Below are 11,449 nucleotides of genomic sequence, written 5' to 3'. Positions count from 1 at the left end.
TTTATTTTTGTTTTAATTCCATGACTTTGGGAGGTGGGTCAAAGAGGATCTTGCTATGATACAGCTGTCTTGGTGGCTCAGAGGTTAAAGCATCTGCCTGCAATGCGGGAGACCTGGGTTCGATCCCTGGGTCGAGAAGATCCCCTGGAGAAGGAAATGGCAACCCACTCCAGTATTCTTGCCTGGAGAATCCCATGGACGGAAGAGTCTGATGGGCTACAGTCCACGGGGTCGCAAAGAGTCGGACACGACTGAGAGACTTCACTTTCACCTTCTTAAACCCATTTTACAGATGAAACACATCAGCCCCAGAGAGTTGAAGAGATCTGCCCAAGAACATGGCCAGGAAGTGGTGGCAGCTTGAGCCTCTTAGGGTTTGTGAGACCCAAGAGTTTGTGCTTTGCCCTACAACTCCTGTCTGCATTTGGGGGAAGCTTATCCCAGATTGTGGGGGAAAACTTAAGGAAACATTTTTCTGGCACATGGACCACCTTGTCCTAGGACAACCTGGTGTGCTTGGGAATGGCCCACCTCAAGGCCTGAGGATCATCTACTAATAACCAGACTGCCAAGCCCATGGAGCAGCACCTCAGTTAAGTGACCTTCTGTCTTCTGCTTGAACATCTAGTAGCCTTTTTTTTTTTTTAAATTGAAGTATAGTTGATTTACAGTGTTGACTTAGTTTTAGGTGTACAGCAAATTGACTAGATTTTATTTATACAGATTCTTTTTCTTTATAGTTTATTACAAGATATTGAATATAGTCCCCTGTGCTATACAGAGGTCCTTGTTATTTATTTTATATATGGTAGTAGCATCTGTTAATCCCATACTCCTAATTTATCCCTTGCCTGCCTTTTCCCTTTGGTAACCATAAATTTGTTTTTCTATATCTGTGAGTCTGTTCTGTTTTGTAAATAAGTTCATTTGTATCATTATTTTAAATTCCACTTATAAGTGATATCATATGGTATTTGTCTTTCTTTATCTGACTTCATTTAGTGAAATAATCTCTAGGTCCATTCATGTTGCTGCAAATGGCATTTCAATATTTTTTATAGCCAAGTAATATTCTGTTATATTCATTCATCTGTCAGTAAATGCTTAGGGTGCTTCCATGTCTTGGCTATTGTAGGTATAGTGCTTCTCTGAATATTAAGGCTCATGTATTTTTTCAAATTAGAGTTTTTGTCTTTTCTGGGTATATGCCCAGGAGTGGGGTTGCTGGCACATATGGTAGCTGTATTTTTAGTTTCTTAAGGAACTTCCATACTGTTCTCCATAGTGGCCACACCAATTTATATTCCCACCAACAATGTAGGAGGGTTCCTTTATCTCTTGCACTTTGTTTCTGTAGACTCCATTCTGACTGGTATGAGGTGACTATTCATTAGTTTTGATTTGCATTTCTCTAATAAGTATATGGGAGAAGGCAATGGTACCCCACTCCAGTACTCTTGCCTGGAAAATCCCATGGATGGAGGAGCCTGGTGGGCTGCAGTCCATGGGATGGTGCTAGTGGTAAAGAACCTGCCTGCCAGTGCAGGAGATGCAAGAGACATGGGTTCGATTTCTGGGTTGAAAAGATCCCCTGGAGTAGGAAATGGCAACCTACTCCAGTATTCTTGCCTGGAAAATTCTATGCACAGAGGAGCCTGGTGGGCTACGGTTCATAGGGTCACAAAGAATCAGATATGACTGAACACAATAATTATATAATTATAATACAATAATATTAAGATGCTTAGCAATGTTGAGCATCTTTTCATGTGCCTGTTGGCCATCTGTATGTCTTTGGAGAAATGTCTGTTTAGGTCTTCTTCTGTCCATTTTTGGATTGAGTTGTTTGCTTTTTTGATATTGAGCTATATGAACTATTTGTATATTTTGGAGATTAAGCCTTTGTTAGTCGTACTGTTTCCAAATATTTCCTCCTGGTCCAGAAGTTGTCTTTTTGTTTGGTTTATGGTTTCCTTTGCTGTCCAGCAACTATTATTTAAGCTCTTTGTTTGTGTCAGTTACTGGAGCAGTTCCTGTGGATGGTGACAAGATCCATGCTTCCTGCCTTTCCTCAGCTCATAGTCTAGTGTGAACGACAATGAAACCAATAATTGCAGTGTTATGGGGAGAGTACAACAATGGGACAAGTACAGAGCACTCAGAGATGCCCAGCAGGGTCACTGAACCCAGACTGAAGGGTGCCATCAGGGAAGGCTTCCTGGAGGAGGTGAGGTTGAAACTCATTCCTAAAGAAAGAATGGTGTGTGTTAGACAAAGAAGACACGGAAGGATGTCACAGGCAAAAACTTAAGGTGAAAGAAAGAAGATGGGGAGCTCCTTTCAAGAGAGCCTGTTACATCTTGGCTGTATCTTTGCTCTCTTTACAGCGTACTCCTAACTTGCCTGTGGTCATACACCTAGGAACCAAAGCTGTTTGACTCCAGAGACGATGCTCTTAGCCTCCGCTCCAAGTTCCCTTTCTCACTCTGAACATTGTTGTGTCTGGATGTGATGCCTGAAATTGTTGCCACTCCTTCAGCACCACGAGGGGAGCCAGCCTGAGGGCAGCACGGATTCACTGAGGATGGACAGTGGAGCGATGTGAAGAACCCAAGTGAGTCCTTGCTGACATTGTGCAGCTTCTGAATCAGTCTGCTCTGTTTTTCTTGGCTGTGCCCTGCAACTGGTGAGATCTTAGTTTCTGGATCAGGAATTGAACCCTGTCCCTCTGCAGTGAGAGCGCAGAGTCCTAACCACTGGACCACCAGGGAATTCCCTCACCCCCTGCTTCTCTTAAATAACATAATGTTTGAGAGCATAAGGTTGAATGCCTGCCCTGCCTCTCACCCATCATGTGATTTTGGGTAAGCTAGCTTTTCTGAGTCTCGGCTTCCTCATCTCTGCAATAGGGATAATAGTAATTGATAATAATGATACTTCCCCAGCAAGTGAGGTTGTAAAGATTACATGTGTTAATGCATGTCATGAGCATATAATAATGCCTGGCCTTTGGAAGTACCAACAGATGGAAGCTCTTAGTATTGCCAACACACATTTCCAGAGTCGGCTCACACCCCCAGCCTTTTCAAGGCTCTCAATTAATAACAGAGGGACTCAGGCTAACCGCAGTGCAAGTCGATCAGTGTTGTGATAGAGCCCAGAGTGGAAAGCAGTTGACTTTTCCCGGGGAGCAGGGGAAGGTCCACAGAGGCCATGTGTTTGATCAAGGACTGAAAACATGAGTGGAAGTTTAAGAGGATGGAGCAGGAGGAGAGACTTTCCTGGCAGTGAGAGCAGCCTGAGCAAGGCACAAAATTGTTCCAAGTGCGTCATAAAGCTCAAGTGGCTGGTGTGGTTAGAACTCAGGTGTGGGTGCATGTGTATGGAAAGAATGCCCTGAGGCTGGACATATCACTGGGGACTGGGTATGGAACCCAGACTTGGGGGTTTGCTGTCTCTCTCAAGGTGTTCCACGCAACCACAGTCCTAAAGGATGCTGCTTGAAACTAGGATTCCATGGTGGTCAAGTCAGGTATGGAGAAGGTGCAATATTGCATTCCTGCAAAGACGGATGCACAGAGCATCATAAGGACACCGACAAGTCACGTAGGAGCAAAACCTGTTCAACTTGGTTGAGTGCAGTGTTTTACAAACTTTTTCACCACAAGGAGCCCTTTATCCACCGAACATCCTTTCCTGCAGGTCACACTTTGGGGAGATACTTTGAGGCATTGGGGAGCTGTCAAAGATTTGAAGCACAGGAGTGAGGGATCAGTTGTGTGTTTTCCAGAGATTCCTTCTAATTATTTAAACAATAAGGGCAAATTAAGGCACAAGTAAGCTGTTTCAAAGGCTTATCTGGCTCAGCTGAGGATCTTTTATTTTAAACAGGCGACTCCTCTTGGCTGTGTCCCTCTTTGAAAGTCTTCTACCTTTCAAGTGTCCGAAGCAGAGAGGCTTGCTGCAACGTCCTGTAGGTTTCCTTCTGACCTTTTCGCTGTGGCTCTTTAAAGCTGAAGGTTAGATAATTCAGGCTCAGCACTTGGATTGACACTTGAAAGCTATGATGGGGATTTTGAGGGTTAAAGGTTAAAGTCAGTGGAGCAGCAGTTTGACTTGGAAAAATTTTTTTGAAGTTTTTTTCTTTTCATTCTTTTTCTTTCTCTTTTCTCTCCTTCTCTCTACCCGCCTTTCTCTCTCTGTCTCTCTCTTAACAGAAGGACTGCTTTAAAATGATGCTTTCCAACTTGGCAAATACTGTTGAAGGTAGAATGTGTGATAGGTAGATTCCTTTAGAAGGTTTTGGCAAAAGCTGAAATTTCTCAATCACCTGTAAGGGGGAGGGGGAGGGACCATATGAAAAATACAGATTTCAGGGAATCTGCAACTTGAGTGATATGGATGCACAGTAAATTAGAAAAATACAGGCCTGGGAGCCTTCACATTTTACACATTCAATTTATAGGTTCTCCCTAGAGGGGCTCTTCTTCTACCCATCTCCTCACAGTGCTGCTCATCCCTGCCCAGTCCCCAACCCCAGGGTGCCCCCCACCCCCGGATTCAGAGCAGGCCCTACCCTAGTCCACACAGACTCTGGCCCCACCACTGGGATCTTTACTTCCTTTCCCTGCTCCTACTCTCTTGCTGTAGCCACTGTTCTTGCTGCTGCGGGCTGAGGATTGAGGCCCAGGTGCAATATCAAGTACTTGGCGGTGATGGAGGTGATGGTGAGCATTCTTAGGGCTTCACGCCTTTGGCTGGTTTGGCCCTACAGTGCCATGAGTCGTCCTGCTTTATGGGTATCTGACTTCCATATGACCTCATGCTGTAGGAGGGAAATGTAGGGAAATTTGCTCTTTGGGGGTCCCAGGTGTTCTTCCTTTCTTTTTTTTTTAAATAGGGGTATAGTTGTTTTATAATGTTGTGCTAGTTTCTGCTATACAACTAAGTGAATCAGCTTTATGTATACATACATCCCCGCTCTTTTGGCCTGCCCGCCCATCCCTCACCCCATCCCACCCATTAGGTCATCACAGAGCACCCAGCTGAGCTCCCTGCGCCTTGCAGCACTGGCTCTGTGTTTTGCACCTGGCAGGGCACATACATCAATCCCAATCTCCCAGTTCATCGCCCTGCCTCCTGCCTCGTCCACACGCCCTTTTCCTGTGTCTGCGTCTTTTCTGTTCCTCCCTCTTCTTTTCTGACTGTGCTCATCTCCCCCGTCTTTTTTTTAACTTCTTCATCACTGGAGCATTGCCTTTGTCCTCCACACTGTGACAGGTCACCTCCTAGGGCTAGATCATTGGTGACGATACTAGTGGGGACAAATCTTTATGACTGTTTTCAGCCACCAACCTCAACTCTGCTCTTAAAGAAAACATCCCATCTCTTACCATACCGGGATCCCCACTTAGGAGGCCTAATCTTGTTCCTTATTCTAGAGAACTAGCCTAGCTCTGGAGAGAAAATGCTTCAGGCCAGGCTACTTATTGAAGAGACTGGTAATAACTTCCCCTCTGGGAGCTATTGCTGCACTGGAGGCTTTGGTCTCTGTCTTAGGCAGCTTCAGTTCAGTTCAGTTCAGTCACTCAGTTGTGTCTGACTCTTTGCGACCCCAGGGACTGCAGCACTCCAGGCTTCCCTGTCCATTACCAACTTCTGGAGCCTACCCAAACTCATGTTGATCGCGTCGGTAATGCCATCCAACCATCTCATCCTCTGTCGTCCCTTTCTCCTCTCGCCTTCAATTTTTCCCAGCATCAGGGACCCCGTGGACTATAGAGTCCATGGCATTCTCCAGGCCAGAATACTGGAGTGGGTAGCCTTTCCCTTCTCCAGGGGATCTTTCCAACCCAGGGATTGAACCCAGGTCTCCCAAATTGCAGGCGGATTCTTTACCAGCTGAGCCATAAGGGAAGCCCCTTAGGCAGCTTGGGCTTTTATAACAAAACACCATAGGCTGTGTGGCTTAAACTATAAGGAGTTAGTGAGAACTGTGAGAAATCACAGTTCTGGGGGCTGGAAAGTCCAAGACTGAGTGCCAGCAGGATGGGTACCTTGTGAAGACTCTCTGGGTCGTATGCAGCCACTTTCTTGCTGTACCTTCACGTGACCTTTCCTTAATGCATGTGCCTGGAGAACCTCTCTCGTGTCTCTTCTTATAAGAGGACTGATCTCATCATGAGGGCTCCACCCTCATGACCTCTTCTAGATCTAACACCTCCCAAAGGTCTTATCTTCAGCTACCATCATATTGGGTATCAACATGAATCTTGTGGGAACACATTTCAGTCTGTAGCAGCCTCCAAATCTGTGTCCCAAATATAGCTCATCTATAAGAGAACTCATGGGCTTCCCTGGTGGCGTTAAGAATCTGCCTGCCACTGCAGGAGACACAGGTTCGATCTCTGAGCCGGGAAGATCCCCTGGAGAGGGAAATGGCAACCCACTCCAGTATTCTTGCTTGGGAAATCCCATGGACAGAGGGCCCTGGTGGGCTATGGTCCATGAGGTTGCAAAGAGTCAAACATGACTACTGACTAAACAAGAAGAATAAGAGAACTCATCCTCTCCTCTGTGCTTCTTTTTCTATACTGTTACCTGAGTGATTTCATCCAGCCACATGACCTTAAATGTTGATATTATATGTGTTAGACAGGATTCCTTATTGTGAGCAACAGAAAGGAACTCTAGCTGCTGTAAGCAAAAAGCAAGTCTATTCAAAGTCTACTGGGGTGCTCCCAGACTATTGGGAACTGGGAGACCAGGTCTTAGGCAAGAGGTGGGGTTTTGGCAGCAGGAACCGCAGTGAAGGGCAAGCCTCAGGAGAGTCTCATCCTTAGGCACCATGGCCACTGCCGTGACTCTGACCTTTGAACACAACCTCCATCTTCGAGGCATTTGCACCAGTTTCAAAGCATCCGGAGTGAGGGTCTGATAGGCCCAGCTTACGTGACATGCCTGTCTCAGGAAGTGGGTGGAGAAGATGCAAAAGTCATCAATACCCCCAATCCCTTCCTCAGCTCAGTTGTTCTGATCAGAGCTGCAGTGGATGGGGAATTAGCCTTCTGCCAAGACTATTGGAGAATTCTGACAAAAGGGAGATCTGGATGCTCTTTGGGAAGAAGGTGGAGGGTTGGAATTCAAGCCACAGAGCAATAAATAGGCACTATACTATTTGTTTGCAGAAGGCTCCAGTTTTACACTTTTAGCTCCGAGTCTTGTCCAATAGCTGACTTGACAGTGCCTGGATGTCTAATAAGCATGTTGAACTTAACACATCCAAAATAAAGCACTCGGTTTTTGTTTGTCTCTTGCCCGAATCAGTAGTACTTGGTCCCACCATCTTCCTCATTTGAGTAAATAAGGCCACCATTCATGCAGTTTCTTAGACCAGAAATCGAAGTGTCGACTCCTTTCCTTCCTTTCCATCTGTCCATTGGTGTTTCTGTAGGCTCTACCGAAAATATCGCCCTCCACTTATCGTCGCCTCTGTTGTCTTCCACACCCAAACCACCACCATCTCTTACTAGACTACTTCAGTAGCCCCTGAATTGGTCTTATTGCTCCCCCTCTTACTTCCCTATAATCCATTCTCTTCACAGTGGCTTTCTAAAACAGCAATCATATCATGATTCTCACTAATTAGAATCTTAGTGATATGTAAGAGTTTTCCTTTCCATGGGTAGTAAACTCCAATCTCTGCCATGGCTTCAAGGGCCTCTAACTGATCTGGCTCTTTTCCATTTCCCCACTCGGTCTCATACCAGTCCACCCCCTATTGTCTGTTGCACTTCCACAATGCTGGTCTTCTTTCCATCCCTGTAAAATCCAACCTCTGCCTGGCTCTGACCTTGACTCCTGCTTGTTGGAATGCCCCTCCTCCAGATCTTGGCAGGGCTCCTCTTTATGGCACCAATCTAGAATCAGATGTTACCTCCTCTGACAGTCTTCTGGTCACCTAAGCAAAGGTGCTCCCCATCTGTACTCTCTATCATGTAACTGATTTATTGCCATTATAGCACTTACTGTCTGAAACTGTCTGTTCATTTCTACATTTATGTTTTTCTTTGATTGTCCTGTTGTTGTTAAGTCATGCAGTCCTGTCCGACTCTTTGTGACCCTATGGACTACAGCTTGCCAGGTTTCCCTGTCCTTCACCATCTCTTGAAGAGTTTGCTCAAACTCATGTCCATTGAGTCGGTGATACCATCCAACCATCTCGTCCTCTGTCATCCCCTTCTCCTCCTACCTTCAATCTTTCCCAGCATCAGGGTCTTTTCTAATAAGTTGGCTCTTTGCATCAGGTGGCCAAAGTATTGGAGCTTCAGCTTCAGCATCAGTCCGTGACTGTCTGCCTCTTATTAAAACATAAACTCACCAAGAGCAGGGTTCTCATCTGTCCATTCACTGCTGTGTTCACTGCCTAGGACAGTGTCTTGTATATGGTGGGCACTCAATGGCTATTGGATATTTGTGAATGATGATCACTCATGCTGCTGTTCTGGGGCCCTTGAGCCCAGGGTCCCCCTTAAGACCAAGTCCCCTTGAATATGAGGGGAGGAGGATATGGCAGCAGCTCGGAGGCTGGAGCCCAGGCCTCCATTCAACCATGTACTCAACAGCCCCATCTGGACACTGTCTCCTCAGTGTTCCTGTGCCAGATAGCCCCGTGGTGTCCACTTTCGCCTAAGCCCAAAGACCAAGAGTGACTTTTAATTCTCTTGACTTCCACATTCCCCACACCCAATTGATCACCTAGCCCTACAAATCAATGCAAAAAAGGACAAATAACTCAACAGAAAATCAGAGCAAAACTGTAAACAGATAGATCACAGATGAGAAATACAAATGGCTACAAACATATGAAAAGATGCTCAACCTCATGGGAAAGAGTTCAATAAAATGAACCTTTTTTGAACCCCCTCCACCACATTAGACTGATACAGGGACCTCCCTGGTGGTCCAGTGGCTAAGATGCAATGCTCCCATTGGAGGGTGCGCAGGTTTGACCCTGGTCAGGGAACTAGATCCCACTGCCACAACTAAAGATCCCGCATGATGCAACGAAGACCCAGCTCAGCCAAATAAATAAATATTTTTTAAAAGGTCAATATAAATGTATAAATATGGATAAAATATTTAGTCCTGGGAAGGGGTGAGGGGGTGAGTGATGATGTTGTGTGCTGTGCACTGTAGGTAGTAACGTGAGTTGGTTGATCCTCGTCGGACAGCTAATGAGGAGCATTTGTCAAAAATCAAAATGCACATACCCTACAGCCCCTCCCCCATCCCCTACAGCCACCTGTGGTGATCTATCCCAGAGAAATACTCACATGCGTCATCAGAGAGCATGGATGATCATTGCAACATGGTTTATAAAAGCAAAAAAGTAGGCACAACCTAAATGCTCACCAATAGGGAAAGCCTTACATAAGCTGAGCACTTCCTTCTTATGGTTCAATGTGGTGAGCCAGTGGCACAGTGGTTTAAAAAGAGCAAGACACAAATTTAAATGCTGACATGAATATACCTCCAAGAAATGCAAGACATACCAAATAAAAAACAGAAGTTGCAGAATATTGACAGTATTATCTTATTTATGTAAAAATAACCATGACATATATTTACATTAATAGCTGATGTTTATTTATTAAGTAATAGATCATATTTACACAGTGCTTACTCTGTCCCAGGCACTCTTTGAAGTGATTCAGGTACATTAATTCATTTAATCCTTATACTAAACTCTATCAAGCAGTTATGATTATGATCATCAGCCTCATGGGTAGATGAGAAAGTTGAGGCACAGAACACTTAAGCAACTTGCCCAAAGCTGCACAGCTAATAGATAATAGAGCTGGGATTCAAAATCAGATTGACTGTGTCTTTTAACTGTCGTACTGGTGTGAAGTAGTTGCTATGCTTTTCTTAGTATTATCCTTTTTTTTACAGATATGGAAACCGAGCTATGGAGAGGTAAAATAATTCACCCAGACCCCCCCAGTGTAAGTAGAAGAGTTAGGTTTGACCCTAGCTGTAACATTATCCCCTGTACTCTTAATCACCGTGCCATCTCTTAATTTTCATATAGGTTTATGGCAAAGGTCTAACTTCCAAACAACTGAGGACAGAGGGTAAAAAGAAATTGTCTCCTTTTCCTCCTTCACACTCTTATTCCCTGTCTTAGATGTCTGGTAGGGACCTTGCCAGGCAGGATAACCATTTGCCTTCTCAACCTGGCAGAGGTGGGGCTGGGGCTAAGACTGGAGGCTGGGATCAAAGTGAACCTGGTTGGTCCCAGAAAGACCATCTTCTGGTGGGCACCCACCCTAGGAGGGGCCTCCTTGATGTGATTGGAGCACTGAGGGATCAGCCAGGTTGAGCAGATGGCAGAGGGTCTCCTAGAAATGCTCTGTGACCCTGATAGAGGTGGCCTGGTCCCAGATACTGGGATTCTGAGCAGCCACGTTGTGTTCTGCATGGGTTCTGAGCCCAGTGGCCCCAGGCAGCAGGTGAGACTGCCTGGTGGAGCTGCCAAGGGGTCTCCACAGAAGTCAGTGATGGCTGCTGCATCTTAGCTTGGCAGAAGCTGGGATGAGAGGCCACAGCTTTTGACCCAGCCTCATGAGGACATCTATAGGTGCTCTGGGACCAGAAGGATTTTTACATGGAAGTTTGTACAAATAAGCTAGCTTCACCTCTGCAAATAGTAAGTGACCTTCCAGACTCCAAGGGGAATGCAGAGGAGTCAGACATGGGCTGCTCAAGGTCTGGAGACAGAGCCTGGGGTGACCCAGCTGGTGGGATTAGCGAGGAGTGTGTGAAGGTACCTGGTGGCTCGGTATAGCCTTATAGGCTGGGAATGAAGCCTGATGCTGCCACTTACTGGGTGAGTGTAATGCCGAGGAGGCTACTGTGTCTACTGACCCTCGGTATTCTCATCTGTGAAATGGGGATGATGAAACCATACTGCTGCTACTGCTGCTAAGTCGATTCAGTCGTGTCCGACTCTGTGCGACTCCCATAGACGGCAGCCCACCAGGATACCCCGTCCCTGGGATTCTCCAGGCAAGAACCCTGGAGTGGGTTGCCATTTCCTTCTCCAATGCATGAAAGTGAAAAGTGAAAGTGAAGTCGCTCAGTCATGTCCAACTCTTAGCGACCCCATGGACTGCAGCCCACCAGGCTCCTCTGTCCATGGGACTCTTCAGGCAAGAGTACTGGAGTGGGGTGCCATTACCTTCTCCAATGCATGAAAGTGAAAAGTGAAAGTGAAGTCACTCAGTCGTGTCCAACTCTTAGCAACCCCGTGGACTGCAGCCTACCAGGCTCCTCCATCCATGGGATTTTCCAGGCAAGAGTACTGGAGTGGGGTGCCATTGCCTTCTCTGGATGAAACCATAGTAACTTCCAATTGGATCATCATGCAGTTTAATAAATGAGATAA

At 45.9% G+C, this 11,449-nt stretch overlaps 1 long non-coding RNA gene across 1 annotated transcript; it reads left to right on the top strand.

Moving 5' to 3' along the window:
* The first annotated feature begins 292 nt into the window (after nucleotides 1–292).
* LOC147375036 (uncharacterized) lies at nucleotides 293–10,059 on the top strand. The gene is made up of 2 exons (XR_015156070.1): nucleotides 293–2,614; nucleotides 9,955–10,059. It is a non-coding gene; the product is annotated as an uncharacterized LOC147375036 (long non-coding RNA).
* Nucleotides 10,060–11,449: the final 1,390 nt, after the last annotated feature.

Source organism: Bos grunniens, chromosome 3, assembly GCF_055505025.1.
Source record: "Bos grunniens cultivar Pamir isolate PY7600 chromosome 3, Bosgru_T2T1.0, whole genome shotgun sequence".
NCBI lineage: Eukaryota > Metazoa > Chordata > Mammalia > Artiodactyla > Bovidae > Bos > Bos grunniens.
The sequence above is the reverse complement of the archived record's forward strand: the minus strand, read 5'-3'. Positions and strand labels throughout refer to the sequence as shown.